This window comes from Miniopterus schreibersii, assembly GCF_964146895.1.
Source record: "Miniopterus schreibersii genome assembly, chromosome: 16".
Lineage (NCBI taxonomy): Eukaryota > Metazoa > Chordata > Mammalia > Chiroptera > Miniopteridae > Miniopterus > Miniopterus schreibersii.
Window position 1 is genome coordinate 26157132 of NC_138116.1, and position 12956 is coordinate 26170087.

The window sequence follows — 12956 nt, forward strand, 5'->3', positions numbered from 1 at the left end:
TACTTGAGGACTGGTGCATGTCCAACAGTCAAGTCTAAGAGGTGGGCACCAGTCAAACCCAGAGGCTGCACTGATCTGAAAGAGAGAATATCAAGAAACTTTGAAATATGTCCCATTACTAGTCCACAGACATGGCTGTGAACTAGTTAAAAAGATGGAAAGGACACCCTCCCCACCAACACTCTGTGTCGGAATCTTTAGCGGTGGTACCTGGAAGTCTGTGTTTCTATTAGTGTCTAAGTGAATGCTGATGCCAACCTGAGAGTCACTGATCTACTGTAAACCTCCATTGATGGGGCGCAGTCAGGAAAGGCAACTTGCCTCACTTTACTGGCCACATTAGTGGTACAACCAGGCTGATCTTTGAATGCCATCAAACTCAGCTTCTGTTACTGGTTGTGGTTTGGGATTTCTCTCTAATCTTCTGTACCCAAAAGGGTCAAGGGTTCCAGATCTACATGAGGACAAGGGCTTTTAGAACCCCTTGAAACTGAAGAGATATGGCTTGACAAAGAGAGCGTGAGCAGATTTTGCTTGGGCTTGGGCATTTGGAGCTCACCTCTGCTTGATATTTGCCTGCACCAGAGGGCGTGTTGCATCTCGTGACACTAAAGCATTGATCTGTTTTCCCTCCTACCGCTGGTTGGCCTCTTCTTCTCCCCTGAAATTGGAGATTACTCTGCTTATCGGTGTTTGGGGATGAAGGCTGGAGGAGAGGCAGAAAGGGACGCTGGACCTGACCTGAGCATCAACGATGGCAGCAAGTTGTCACCAGTATGCTGTCTGATCGCCACTAAGGTGACTTTCTCTTGACACCTTGAGATTTCTACTGGGGCTTTGATGCAAATCCTCTGAAATCCTCTATCTCCAAGAAGCTCAGCCTGAAGTTGTCAAGGGCTTGTCAGTACCCTGCCTTGGGTTTAGGACCCTCATCTTCCTTGCTCTTCCTCAAGAAAGGAAATTTTAAGACGTATGGGTCCCAGATGTTGAGGAGAACTTACAAGGTCATCTGTCATTCCCTCCCTGATTTCTCAACGCAGGTGATGTGATGCTTGAATTATTTTGGATTAGAGGCTTCGTCAGGAAGGGGAAACCCAGCAGCCAGCCAGCCACAAAGCTGATGCAATAGATGAAGGGGGAACACTGTCGGGTAAGTTGTGGGATGGTGAGAAAAGAAATGGACTTGGAAAGGAGGAAGGTATTTGAACAAATGACTGAGGCTAGTGTCAGGTCTGAAGCTGTAGAGCTGGCTAAGCCTGGCCCAAGCTATCTGACTCTCCTGCCTTTCAGGGGAGCCCAGCCTGTGGACAAGCCCAAGGCCATAATGTACTCGTTCCTCCAGAACATCCTTTAAATAAGCCACCAAAGTCAGGTTTTATCCAAAAATATGTGAAAATTCAAGAGTAATACATATGAAAACATTCAACTCTGTATTCATATTATGGTTTAATTGGGACATCACCTGCCAAAGATAAAAAAAAAAGCATTGATTCTTGGAAGGACCTTCACAATCCACAGTGAGATAGAGAGTAGAGGAGCATCCTACAGTTCTTAGGGGGCTGAAGTGATGGATGTGCCCAAATGTTTACATTTAAAACCCACCCAAATCCAGGGTTCATTTAATTAAAATACTAATAACTTTTAAACAGCTAAACCTTTCTTAAGAAAAACTATGATTCTTATCATCAGACAAAGCTGACATTCCTTGGAACGCTAATAAAATAATCTCAGGATGCATCTTGGGAAGGGCAGGAAATACAAATTTTTCGCAAGCACTGGCTTGGCTTCCCTGGAAGTGCATGCTGAAGGGTTTGGAGTTTGGGTTTTCTTGTCTAGAATCTCTGTGGAATCCTGGACCCACTTCTGCTTACGGTCAGCACAGATCTCCTTGGCCAGCTTGGTCTTGAAGTGGTGGACAAGAGAGGGCACAGTGAGATGGAGTGTCTTGGGGATTAAACCTAGGAATTGAATCCTACGGGGAAACCTTCCTGGCCTGTTAGCCAGGGTGATGGGGCTGCCACAGGAGTGAAGAGAGAGAAGGGACTTCAGGGAAGCAGAGAAACAGCTTGGCTCCTGGATGAAGGAGCTGAGGTCTGAACGAATGGCTGGACAGGGAACTGGGAAGGGAAAGTCTTTATTTTCTGGAATTCAGTTTTCCTGCTGGAAAATTTCTGGCATTGGATTAGAGATGGTCTAAGCATTTGAGGGTTTAACTCCAACTCCGTCTGGTAATAACCCTACCCACTGCCTGGGGGACAAGCTCAGGATGGAGGGTTGAGTTCAGGTGCTCACAGTCCACTCACATCACAGCTTCTTGGGAACATTGACTGCTGGTGGTTTGTCTGGAGCTCTCCAGCCTCTGGATGGGGATTGTCTTATGGGCGAATCTATAGCAGCAGGTGGCTAGAGTATTAACCTCGTCTGCAATAAAACAACAACAACAAGGCTATTTAAAGTTTATGTTGGGGATTTCTATTTTATAAACTAGGAAAGCCTAATAAGGAGGAGTCAAAGGGAAAGGAAACTACCCAACCCAAGTGCAGTGTCTCTGTCCTTTGAGGCATTTCTTAAATTCTCAGTCTCACTTGCATGGACTGTAAAACATGAGGGCACCATCACTAGTTGAGAGAGGAAGGGGAATTGATGACAATTCTGGGTTTTGCTAGGAGGGGCTAATAGCATACTCCAACTGCTTAGGGCAGGGGGATCCCAGCTACGGGTCCCCCTTTAGGCTCCAACCTATGTCTGGTTGTGAGTTTCCTGATATCCACCCCCCTGCAGAGCCATGTCTCTGGAAGCTGGACTGTATGAAGCACAGTCCAGATTCTGTGTCTCTGCCCTTCACTGTGTCTGCACACCCACCACCAAAGGCCCCCTCGCTGTGATCACCCCAGCCCCCAAATACTGCTGAATGGAGCTAAGGCTGTAAAGGCACCGAGGATGTTGTTTCCAGAGCTGGGCTCCTGGAAGGAGCTGGGTTTGGGGTCCACAGTTGGATTTCTCACCCTGGCCTTGCCCAGGAGCACCTGTGTGATCAAGTTCACTCTTCTCCCTGCTCTGAGTTTACTGATCTTGTAAAAGCGGTTGTTCAAGTGAGGCCGTGGATGCCCCTTCTGATCTAATGGCCCATGATCACCCGTGGGGTTATGCGCTTCAACGGGAAGGAGGGAGGGGGCTTGCCTGGCTGAGCAAAAACCTCTTAATAATATGTATTTTTAATATGCCTTCTTGGGCAAAGGAAACTAAAAAAAAAAATAAACAAATGGGGCTACATCAAACTAAAAAGTTTTTGCACAGCAAAGGAAACCATTAACAAAACTAAAAGAAAACCTAATGAATGTGAGAAGATATTTGCCAATGATATATTTGTAAGGCTTTAATATCCAAAATATATAAGGAATTCATACAGCTTAATTCCAATAATAATAATAATAATCTGATTAAAAAGGACCTGAATAAACATTTCTCTAAGAAGGACACGTAGACAGCCAACAGAAATATGAAAAGATGCTCAACATCACTAATAATCATGGAAATGCAAAATAAAACCACAATGAGATACTACTTCATAGTTGTCAGAATGATTATCATAAAAAAATCAACACATCACAAGTATTGGCGAGGATGTGGAGAGAAGGGAACCCTTGTGATAAATTGGTGCAGCCACTGTGGAAAACAGTATGGGGGTTCCTCAAATATTTAAACATAGAACTACCCTATGACCCAGCAATTCCACTTCCGGGTATTTATCTGAAGAAATCCAAAACACCAATTTGAAAATATATATGCACCCCTATGTTCACTGCAGCATTACTTACAATAGGCAAGATATGGAAACAACCTAAGCGTCCATTGATAAATGGATCTTGCCATTTGTGACAACATGGATAGACCTGGAGGGTATTATGCTGAATGAAATAAGTCAGGCAGAGGAAGACAAATACCATATGATTTCACTTGTAAGTGGAATCTGAAAAGCAAACAAACAAAACAGAAACAAACTCATGGATACAGAGAGTAAACTGATGGTTGCCAGATGGTAGGGGCTTTGGGGTGCTGGGTGAAAAAAGTGAAGGAATTAAAAAGTACAAATTGCTAGCTATAAAAGCCGTCACAAGGGTGTAAAGTACAGCATAGGGGATATTGTCAATAATATTTAATAACTATGTATGGTGTCAGACGGGTATGAGACTTATTTGGGTGATCACTTCATAAGTTATATTAAAGTCTAATCACTATGTTGTGCATCTGCAACTAATATAATCTTGTGTGTCAATCGTAATGAAAAAAATATTTTTAAAAAACTACTTTTTACCATAAGAGCCCTCAGCATTTTTTCTTCTTTGGAACACTGTGGGTATTGCCTCATTGTGTTTCTGGCTTGTAAACAAACCTTAAGACGCTTGAATAAATATTTTCTAGCAAAGCCTCCAAGATCTTTTTGAGCTCATTTGACAGGTTTGACGAGAGGTTATGCGTAGCCTCTTCACATAACTGGATCACCCATGATGGGCATGGATGCAAGAGAGGAAAATTCTTCAGTGTAAAGAAGCATTATACAGCCTTGAACACTGACTTGGAAGCAATTCAAGGATGTTTTCGAGCTTTAGCTTTACATCAAGTTTATTCTTGCCTCTGTGACTTTGCTCATGCTCTACTATGAGCTCTTTGTCAAATTGCCGTTGCTCCCAGTTACAGAAATTGGTAAAGATTCAATCTACATGCTACTTCCTTCTCCATGGAGTCTTTTCAGATCACTTTGATGTAACCCATCATAACAGCTTCTTTTCTAACTCAGTGTGTATATTCCATCCACTTGGTGCTTCTAAGAAACAGAACCCTCTCCCTTTGTTTTTCCTGGTCCAGGACCCAGTTGACTGTAATGTGAGGGTTTATTTCTGGGATCTCCGTTCTGTTCTATTGGTCTATGTGTCTATTTTTATGACAGTACAATACTGTTTTAATCACTATAGCTTTGTAATATAGTTTGAAATCTGGAAGTGTGATGCCTCCAGCTTTGTTCTTTCTCAGGATTGCTTTGGCTATTTGAGATCTTTGAGTTTCCATATGAATTTTAGGATTTTTTTTTATTTTTGTGAAAAATGCTATTGTAATTTTGATGGGGTTTTCATTGATTCCATAGATGGCCTTGCATAACACAGAACATTTTAGCAATATTAATTTTTTCTATCCATAAACATGGGATATCTTTCCATCAATTTATTTTTCAATCCCTTTTGTCAAAGTCCTATAGTTTTCAGTGTACAGATCCTTCACCTCCTTGGTTAAATTTATTCCTAAGTAGTTTATTATTATTATTATTATTTAAATATATCTTTATCGATTTCAGAGAGAGGACAGGAGAGGGGGAGAGAGAGATAGAAACATTAATGATGAGACAGTCTTCATTGATAGGTTGCTTCTTGCACCACCACCCCCAACTGGGGATCGAGCCCAAAACCCGGGCATGTGCCCTGACTGGGTATTGAACAGCAATCTCCTGGACCCTAGGTTGATGCTCAACTGCTGAGCCACACCCAGCTGGGCTAGTTTATCATTTTTGATGATACTGGGAAAGGGTTTATTTTCTTTATTTTTTTTTCAGATATTTTGTTAATATTGTGTAAGAAACACTACTAATTTTTGTATGTTGACTTTGTTTCCTGCAACTTTACTGAATTTGTTGATTACTTCTAACAATTTTTGGTGGAGTCTTTAGGATTTTCTCTATATGTGATTATATTTCTGCAAACAGAGAAAATTTTACCTCTTCCTTTCTGATTTGAGTGCAGTTCATTTATTATTATGATTTTTGCCTCATTTCTCTGGCTAGGAATTCCAGTACTGTGTTGAAAAGGAGTGGTGAGAGTGGGGCACCTCTGTCCTGTTCCTAGTCTTAGAGAAACATATTCTTAACCTTTGAGTTGATGTCAGCTGTGGGGCTGTCATAAGTAACCCTTAGTATGCTGAGGTATATTCCTTCCCTACTCACTTTGTTAAAAGTTTGTATAAAGAAATGATTCTATATTTTGCCAAATGCTTTTATTTTCAATTATTAAAAGGATCATAGGATTTTATCTTTTATTTTATTAATGTGGTATATCACATTTACTGATTTGTTTATGTTAAACCATTCTTGCATCCCAGGGATAAAGCCACTTGATTATGGTATATGATTCTTTTAATGTGCTGTTGAGAGTGTTCTCTCCTATTTTTCAGAAGAGTTTAAGAAGCATAGGCATTCATTCTTTTTTCAATGTAGGGTGGAATCACCAGGGAAACCATCTGGTCCTGGTATTTTTTTGAGTTGGGAGGTTTTTGACAACTGATTCAATATCCTTGCCCATTATTGATCTGTTCAGACTTTCTATTTCTTCATAATTCAGTCTTGGTAGGTTGCATGTTTCTAGACTTATCTATTTCTTCTAGGTTATCAAATTTGTTGGTGAATAATTGTTCATACTAGCCTCTGCATTTCTGTCACATTAGTTGTAATGTCTCCTTTTTTAGTTCTGATTTTATTTACTTGTGTTGTCTCTTTTTTTAGTCTAGCTAAAGATTTGTCAATCTTGTCCATCTTTTCAAAAAACAGCTCTGAGTTTTGTTGATCTTTTCTATATAAATTTTCAGGTCTCTATTTCACTTATTTCTGCTCTGATCTTTGTTATTTTCTTCCTTCCGCTTTCTTTGCACTTAGTTTGTTCCTCTTTTCCCAATTCCTTTAGGTATAAAGTTAAATTATGTTTTGAGATATTTCTTTTTTCTTAATGTAGGCATTTATTGCTATGAACTTTCCCCTTAGAAGTGCTTTGTCTGCATTGTATACACATTGGTATGTTGTGTTTCCATTTTCATTGGTTTGAAGATATTTTTTGGTTTCTCTCTTAATTGCTTCTTTGACTCATTGATTGTTCATAGTATGTTTAATTTCCATTTGTGAGTTTCCAGGTTTCCTCTCACTATTGATTTGTAGTTTCATACCATTGTGGTTAGAAAAGATACTTGACATGACTTTGATCTTCTTTAATTTGGTGTGATTTGTTATTTATTATATAACCTATCTTGGAGACTGTGCTGTGTGTGATTGAGAGGAATGTCTATCTCACTTTTGGATAGAATATGCTGTATACATCTATTAGGTGTATTTCCTCTAACAATTCCTAATTGATTTTCTGTCTGAATGATCTACCCATTGTTCAAAGTGGGGTATTGAAGTCCCCTATAACTATTGTATTGCTGTCTATTTCTCTCTCTAGATCTGTTAGTATTTGCTTAATATATTTAGGTGCTCCAATGTTTGGTACATATATATTTATGATTGTTATATCCTCTTGATGAATTAACCCATTTATCATTATGTAATGACCTTCTTTATCTCTCCTTACAGTTTTTGGCTTAAAGTCTATTTTAAGCCAAATATAGCTAGCCTTGCTCTCTTCTGGTTTTCACTTGCATGGGATATCTTTTCCATCCTATTCCCTGAGTTTATGTGTATTCTTAAACTTCAAATGAACCTCTTGTAAGCAGCATAGACTTGAGTCCTGTTTTTCTAATCCATTCAGTCTTTCGATAGGAAATTTAACCCATTTATATTCCAAGTAATTATTGGTAGGTAAGCACTTAATATAATAATGCCATCTTATGAATTGTTCCCTGGTTGTTCTGTAGCTCCCTTGTTTCTTTTTTCCTTTCTGGCTGCCTTCTTTTGTGAATCGATGTTTTCATGTAGCGGTATGCTTTGAATCCCTCCTCTTTGCCTTTTTTGTATCTACAGTAAATTTTCGCTTTGCGGTTACCATGAGGCTTACTAAAACATCTGGTAGGTACAATAGTCTATTTTACACTGATAACAATTTAACTTCAATTGCATACAAATACTCTACCATTTTTCTCCCTTTTATGTTTTTAATGTTACAATTAACCCCTTTTCGTATTGTTTAACTGTTAACAGATAATTGTAGCTATACTTATTTTTAATACTTTTGTCCTTTAACCTTTATTCTAGAGTCAAGTGGTTAATACGCTATCATATTACAGTATTAGAGTATTCTAAATTTGACTATATGCCTACCTTTACCAGTGTGTTGCATGTATTCATATGTTTTCATGTAACTAATTAGCATCCTTTTTATTTCAGCTTGAAGAGCTCTTTTCAGTATTTCTTCTAAGACCAGTCTAGTGGTTGACAAATTCCCTTAGGTTTTGTTTGTTTAGGAAAATTTCTCCTTAATTCCTGAAGGATACTTTGTCAGATAGTGCTCTTGGTTGGCAGCTTTTTCTTTTAGCACTTCAATAATACCATCCCACTCTCTCTTGACTTAAGGTTTCTGCTGAGAAATTTGCTCATAGCCTTTTGGGGGTTCCCCTGTAAGTTACAAGCTTCTTTTCTCTTCCTGCTTTTAAAAATCTCTCTCGTCTTTGATTTTTGACAGTTTCATTGCATTGTGTCTTGGACGAGATCTCTTTGAGTTTGTTTGGGGACCTATGGGCTTTATAAACTTGGATGTCCAAATGCCTCCCCAGATTTTTAATGTTCTCAGCCATTCTTTCTTTTTTTAAAAAATATGGTTTTTCATCTTGATGTTAGAGAGAGAGGAAGGGAGAGGGAAAGGAAGAGAGTGAAACATCAATGTGAGAGAGAAACATCAGTCGGCTGCCACCCACAGGCACCCTGCCCGAGGATCGAGCCTGCAACCTGGGCATGTGCCCTGACCAGGAATCCAACCCATGACCTTTTGGTGCACAGGAGGACACTCAACCAACTGAGCCACACCGGCCAGGGCTAAGCCATTATATCTTTACGTAAGCTTTCTCCATCTTCTCTCTTTTCCTAAGACTCCAATGATTTGCAGAGTATTTCTTTTTATTCTATCCAGTAGATTACATAGGATTTCTTCACTTTTTTTTCATTCTCTTTTTTTGGTTCTTTTTTGAGTAAATAATTTCAAAAGCCTGTTTTCTAATTAAATTTTTTTCTCCTTAATCCATTCTGCTGTTGATAATCTCTACTGCATTTTTTATTTCATTCATTGTATCTTCAGCTCCAGAATTTCTTCATTTGTGATTTCTATCTGTTAAACTTCTAATTTTGTTTATGTGTCATTGTCCTGATTTTGTCGAACTGCCTTGCTACATTGTCTCGTAGCTCATTGAGCTTCTTTAAAATGGCTATTTTGAATTACTTTTTAGGTGTATTGCAGATCTTCTTGTGTTTGGGGTCAGTTACTGGAAGGTTATTTTTATCTTTTGTAGTGTTATATTTTCTTGATTTTTTTTGTGTTCCTTAAATCTTATATTGTTTTTTTTTTTTTTTTTTTAATTTTTAGTTAAAGTTACCTGCTCCAGTCTTTACAGACTCATTTCAGGAGAGAAATACCTTCCATCTGCCCTGCTAGGGATTTTAAGGCTTTCTCAGAACTTTTATGGGTATGCCTACTCCATGCTTCTTGCTCCCTCTTGCGGCAGAACTCTTAAATTTGAATGCCTTCTCTCAATCCTGCAACAGCTTAGGCCAGTGCTGCCAGCCTCTCTTTTACTTTTTCAAGGGCAGAGCTGAAGGTGACATTTATGGTCTCTCCCTGGCCCACAGAGTCTTGTGTCCATGCTCACAAGATGCCTGCCAAAGCTTGCTCCCACCATTGTTGACAGGCACTCACAGGGAACCAGCCACAGTTGTTGCTGTCCATGGGCTAGTTAGGGGGATCTGCAGGTGAGACCTCTCCAGTAGATTGTAGGTGGGTTACTTAATGGAGTTCACAACGCAATTAATAAGATCTGTATCTCTTTATTTTATTTATTTATTTTTCTGGTGCCGCGTGTCTTTTTAAAATTTTATCTTTATTGTTGAGAATATTACAGATGTCCCCTTTTTTTCGCCACTGATCCCCTCCACCCCATATCCATTTCACCCCCAGGCTTCCCCACATACCAATGTCTGTGTCCATGGGTTATGCTTATAAACATATAAGTTCTTTGGTTAATCTCTCGCCAATCACACCCTCCTCCCCGCCTTCCCTCTGAGATCCCTCAGATCTGTATCTCTTTAATACCTTCCCAAAGTCCTACTTCTGCTCTACCAGCCTCTCCTTGCCTCCCACTCATGTAGCTCATAGCAGTACTGTGGGCGGGGCAGGGGAGAAATGGGTGTCTGGCAGCATTCAGCGCAGCTGGGGCATGGGGGAAGCTCACTCACACACGCTCACTTCCCCCCCGCAGGTGAAATAATAGAGCAGGAAGATCTTTTCAGGCACTGAGTTCTGCCTCTTTGGGGGAGGGGTGATGTGGGTAATGTCAAACTGGCCCTTATGTCCTCTCCAGTGTGTCCAAACTCATTTGTTTTTGCTCCGATGGTGCGCTGGAACTTCTCTGCCTGAAACCTGGCCTTCTACAGAGGCTGTTTCCTCTTGGATGACCGCCTAAGGCAGTGCTCTCCAGGGGCTCCCAGACCACAACCAAGAGGGACCAGAGCTGATTTATGGGCCAGGGCAAATTCTACAGCAAGGACCAAGATCCGTGTGCCTATTACCTGATGAATGAGTGGGTTAGACTCCTTTCTGTGTTCCCTTGCATATGGTGCTAGGTCCCACAGCTCCCCAAAAGGCACTTTTGTCCACGGATGGATGCAGACTTGTTGAAGAAGAGCTATGAGTGAGGGATGTCTTATATGACCATCTTATTGGATTCACTCCTCCCGCCATGACTGTTTTCTTTTGCAAGAAATAGTTCTAGTGTACCACTTTATTTCTTTTATCATACATCTTTGAGTTATTTTCTTAGTGGTCACTCTGAGGATTACCATTATCATTGTAATTTATCACAGCCTGGATCAGATTTATACAGTTTTAATTTCAATAGTATAGGAAAACTTTAATCCTACGTAGCTCCACCCACTCCCTCACCTTAAAGCTGTTATGGTCACAAATTACATGTGTACACATGGCGTTTCCCTCAACCTGGGTTTATAATTATTGCTTTATACATATGCCTTTTAAATTAGATGCAAGAAAAAATAGTTTAAACAAAAATATACATTTATACTGTCTTTTATATTTATATATGTATTTACCTTTACCTTTATTTCTTTGAATTACTGTCTGGTACAGTTTCTTTTCACCTGAAGGACTCCCCATAGGATTTTTTTGAGGGCCAGGAATGTCTTCATTTCTTCTTCATTTTTGAAGGGTAGTTTTGTCTGAAGTAAATTTGTTGGCTGACTTTTTTTATTATTGTTTCAGCACGTTGGCTCTGACATGCCATTCCTTTACTTGGCCTTTATGGTTTCTGATAAGAATGAACTGTTAATGTTATTGAGAATCTGGTATGTGATGAGTCTCTTCTCTCCTGCTGCTTTCAAGATCTTCTCTTTGTTTCTGGTTTTCGACTGTTTGACTATTATGATCTTGAAGTGGATCTCTTTGAGTTTACCCAACTTTGAATCTGTTAACCTTTGTGGACATATAAGGTAAAGCTTTTCTTCAAATTTGGGCAGCAGGCAGTCATTATTTCTTCAAATAGTATTACTTATTTATCTTCTTGTGGGACTTAAACCAGGTGTTTATTGGTGCGGTTGATGATGTAGCACAGGGTCTCTGGGACTCTAATCATTTTTTATTCTGTTCCTCACATTGGATAATCCATTTTTCTTATTTTTAACATCTTACATAGCTATAGCACATTTCTTAAAATTGGGAAGGCCACATAGGCACTTTACTATTAGCCAAACTCTAGACTTCAAGTGGATTTCACCAGTTTTTTCACTAGTGTCTTTTTTTCGCCCAAGAGTCTACCCAGGATGCCACATTGCCCTTAGCAGGGCCTGTTTTGAGCATGAGAGGACTTGAGTTAAGTTACAGCTCACTCTTTTGTCTGGTGAGAGCAGCCAAGAGAGACATCTTGTGGAGAACTGTGGGCCTTGCATCAAGTCTGAGCTCTTGGTGTCTTCCCTGACATGCAACGCCCGCCAGGGGCGCATATTTAGAAAGTGGCTCCATCCATGTCCTGTATTTGCCAGATATAAACTTGCTGGCCTGAAGCTTTCTAAAGCCACACTGTTCTAATTATGTTATTTACAGAACAAGAACCAAGAGATCTTGGGAAATAAGAGGAGGCAGAAAAAGACTTTCGCTGCTCGGCTCTAGGAGAGGCAGTTGATGACATGCTTCAGAGGAAGACTGTACCATGCACCAAAAGGCTGTGGCTTTGGTGTCCCCCAGGGCACATACCTAGGTTGCAGGCTGCATCCCCGCTCAGGGCAGCCAATCGATGTTTCTCTCTCACACCCATCTCTCTCTCTCTCTCTCTCTCTCTCTCTCCTTTTCTCTCTCTTCCTTCCCCTCTCTCTAAAAATCAATAAGCATATCCTCAGGTGAGGGTTAAAAAAATAATAATAATAAAAGAGAAAGAAAAGGGCTGTAGCATTGCTCACTCTGCTGGACAACCATAGGAAAGCTGCTCATCCTACCAGTTTCCATAGCTATAAAAGTAGAGATACTAAAAACACCTTATTTTTCATTTTTCAAAAGTAATAAGTGAATTAATAAATTATACGCGGGATGAGACTGTCTAGAAGCCTAGGACGTAGTTGCGGTATGTGTAGTTGTCATTATTCATGGTAGAAAATAAGGATGGGCAGTGGGTAAGAAGTTACTGGAGAGAGATCCAGAGTGTCACTGGCAGCCTCCTGAGCAAGCTGTCCCCAGGCTCTCCTGTTTCCTCTTACTTGAGACATTGGAGGGAGGGTTGGCTCCCGGGAAGCACCGCGTTGGACTTGAGGGAAGACGAGTATCTCAGAAACAGGGGAGAGGGAGGCCCTGGAAGTGCTGCAGGTACTCAGGGTGGGAGCTGCCTGGGCCTCAGAGGGATTTGGGCCACAGCTCCCAGTGAGGACAGCTTCTGTGTGGCATGAGCAGTCTGGCTTTGGTCAGCTGGGTGTGTGCAGAGGTTCTATGCCATCATCT

At 40.5% G+C, this 12956-nt stretch overlaps 1 protein-coding gene and 1 pseudogene across 2 annotated transcripts in view; both read right to left on the reverse strand.

The window, feature by feature from the left end:
• The window catches only part of LOC308568492 (monocyte chemotactic protein 1B-like), a 60660-nt gene that overhangs the window by 40801 nt on the left and 6903 nt on the right, over positions 1-12956 (reverse strand). The window lies entirely within an intron of this gene.
• LOC308568739 (monocyte chemotactic protein 1B pseudogene) lies at positions 1714-9944 on the reverse strand (annotated as a pseudogene). Its single transcript has 3 exons — positions 9929-9944; positions 2304-2421; positions 1714-1909 (listed from the first exon to the last, which is right to left on the reverse strand). The product of its transcript is annotated as a monocyte chemotactic protein 1B pseudogene (transcript).